Consider the following 3,310-nt stretch of genomic DNA (forward strand, 5'->3'; position numbering starts at 1 on the left):
CAATGAGCTACTATCTTCTTTTCACCACAAATTTTATAAGAATCCCAAATAAATTTTAAGTATAGTGTAGAATTTGACGATAATCCAAGCTTGTACATGATAAGGAAGTGCCTTCAAAGGTTTACCCAATTTTGAATTGATCTAAAACATTAAAATTCAATCAAACTTCTAAATCAATATATGTCTAACTTATTATATCTCCATATTTTGACAATGAGAGGAAAGTTTATTGTAAAATCATATGATTAGGTTGTTATATTGAAAGCATTGTTGAAGTTATTTATTAGTATGTCAAACACATCTATTAAAGGGATATCATACCTAAAAAGTTTCATTGTCAAAATTTATCATCCAAAACAATTGTTGTTTTAAAAATGTTATCCGCTTATCCTTGTGCCATATGTAACTTGTAATTAGTCCCTTCTACCCACATAGATCACTCCCTACACTATGGTAACTTGTGTAACAATAATTTCTATGGTGGTATCATAGATTCAAGAAAGAAAATCACCATTACAATATGTAAATATGATTTCTTCCTATTTGTTATCCCCTATTCAACAAAATTGTGAATTTGTATCCAATTTCCATTTTTATCTTCAAGTTGGACAAATATCACATTGATATCAATATGTTCATGGAGTTGGAGAGTTCACATAATGACAAACTGACAAGGAGTTGAAGTCTCTTATAAAAGGCCATTAAATCTCCTTTCCCACCTCATAGTCCATTGTATTGGAGGTCATGAGCAAGAAACACAACATTATGCATTTGAACATGATTTCCATTATATTGGAAAACATTTAGTCTTAAAAGCCTAATCGTTAAGCATAAACCACAAAGTTTATAAAGAAATGTTTTCACAATCACATTAAGGATATGTGACCTATTTGTATGAAAAATGAGGGAGTTTCCAATGCAAGTAGTGTATTTTAGATGTTGAAATATCTTATCGTAATTGACAACTATATATCCAAATCCTTAAATATTCCTAGTTTTTAATGCTCAAACTAGTCTTAGAAACACCACACATATCCGCCAATATATATTTGTATAATGGTGGTACCAAACACTCTCAAGAAATACAACGCTACTTTTATTTTCCAATAAATTCACCCTATACTTTTTAGTGTTCTCTTCCACCAATTCAAAGGTATGCTAGTCTAATTTACTTTGACATACTATATATATTCATATAGTATAAAAAATGTACCAAATAACCACAAGAATATTAATTCTCATATTTTCGTTGTTTTAAGTGGGATAAAATTCAATCACGTTGCTCCATAGTAATAACCATCTATTTCTAATGCAAATTGTTGTATCACTTGTATCATTGGTTGAGTACAAATATTGACTAACCCTAATAAGAAATTTCTATCAAAACCAAACCAAATTATAATCTAACTATTTTATGCCATCTATCCTTACTATTTCTAACATGGAAAGCTTAAACAACCCCCTTACACCATAGTTTCATCCCTTCAAAATTTAATGATTTGTATTAATGTATTCTTAACCAATATAAAGCACTTTTAAATCATATTTCAAAACCTATTCATTCTCATTCTCATCTTATAAATTGAACCATAATTATTCATGTATATTTTACAAAAACTCATAAAATCTAGATTTGCATATCCAAACAACTCTTAATATGAATAATTCTAAATCTACTTTAATTTCCATTTGATTCAACTATTTTTTAAACATAGTATACATAGGAACACAATGACGGTTTTGTACTCCACTATTTCTAAGGGAGTGGAAAAATATATATTTGGAATCCTAGTAATTAAGCCTATACATTCCACATCATTCTACACTTTTTGAATTTCTTTAACTAATTAATAAATATAATAATGAAAGTAAATTAGTTGTTCAACATAATGAAAGAAAATAATTCAAATTTGATCATATAGCTTAATTTTAAGTTATGAATATGATCTAAAATTATTTCTAATGGGTAGATCACTAAGTTGTGCTTTAGGCATGCTTGAGTCATCTCAATGTTGTCACTTAACATTTAGGAGGAGGATTGGAAGCTTGCCACTTTCTCTTGGTTGTAATGTTAATAAATACTAAGTAGGTTTTGGCTTATCAAATCAAAATAAATTTTAATGTGGTGTCTATTAATGTAACTTGGAAGTTAAGAAAAGTTTCTAAATTTTGTAGTGACTTGGTAACAAGTGAGATGATTGTTGTCTATTGATCCTTAGAAAGCATTTTTCTTATTTTTGGGAAAATAGTTTAATTTTGCTTGTAGATTTCGTTTAAATTTGTCTATTTTTTCTTTTCGATTTGTTAACTTCCTACCAAGAGGTTCATATTGGGACTCACTCTCGCTGCATATGAAGCTTAAACCTAACAAGCCATAAATGAGTCTTATGGTGAGTTTCAATCAAGTCATATTCATTAACTAGTGGCTCAAATCAATTAATGATAATCATACTAATTAATTATAAAGTAAGACACCATAGGGCTCTATGTAAGCCTTCATTTGCAGGTGTAGACTAGACACAAGTCCAACTAATCTTGACGTGCCATCCTTTTTATGGAATATAACTTGTGAGAAACATATAACTTATAGATAAAAATAAATAGGCAACAAAATTACAGGAATCAAGCATTGCTTTTGATCATATTGACTCAATTGTTATCACATTGAGATTATGTTTTATATGTGAAGTAGTAATTAGAACAATTCTAAGGACCATACATCTCTACATTTGGTTCACTTCTAGGAGTGACGTCAATTCAATCATTCATAACATTAAAACTATGTACATTGAACATAATAAAAAATCAAGTGAGCTTCATCACTTTTATATATCTTGTATTTTTGTTAAAAAAACTTATTTTCTTTACCATCAAGTTAATTTACTTATGTGCTATGAAATTGATTCATTCTCAATTGTTAATTGTATTTAATGTATAACAATGAAATGATATTAATGAGGCACTTATGAACAAGAGAGTTTAGAGGAGCAAAATCACTGACAAGCTTATATCTAAGTTTCTTATTCTTATGGTGAAGCCTCCACCATATAGATTTCCCCTGTAAGGTACCTAATAAGACCCAAATCATATAACTACGAATGATTTTATTATACAGCTTTATTGAGGAAAAACCCTTCAATAAATATAACTACATTTACAATTATTTATATTTAAGAGATTATAAAACATGATAGATCATAAGACTAAAAATATTTCCAGCTATCATAGCACTAACTTCCTTTACCATGTGTAGTGGGTAAGGGGAATAACTTGTATAGAGAACATTAAAGCAAAGTTTGTAGGGATATTG

This window comes from Pinus tabuliformis, chromosome 6 (assembly GCF_031772625.1).
Source record: "Pinus tabuliformis cultivar Carrire ecotype Pingquan chromosome 6, CPIR1, whole genome shotgun sequence".
In the NCBI taxonomy this organism is placed as follows: domain Eukaryota; kingdom Viridiplantae; phylum Streptophyta; class Pinopsida; order Pinales; family Pinaceae; genus Pinus; species Pinus tabuliformis.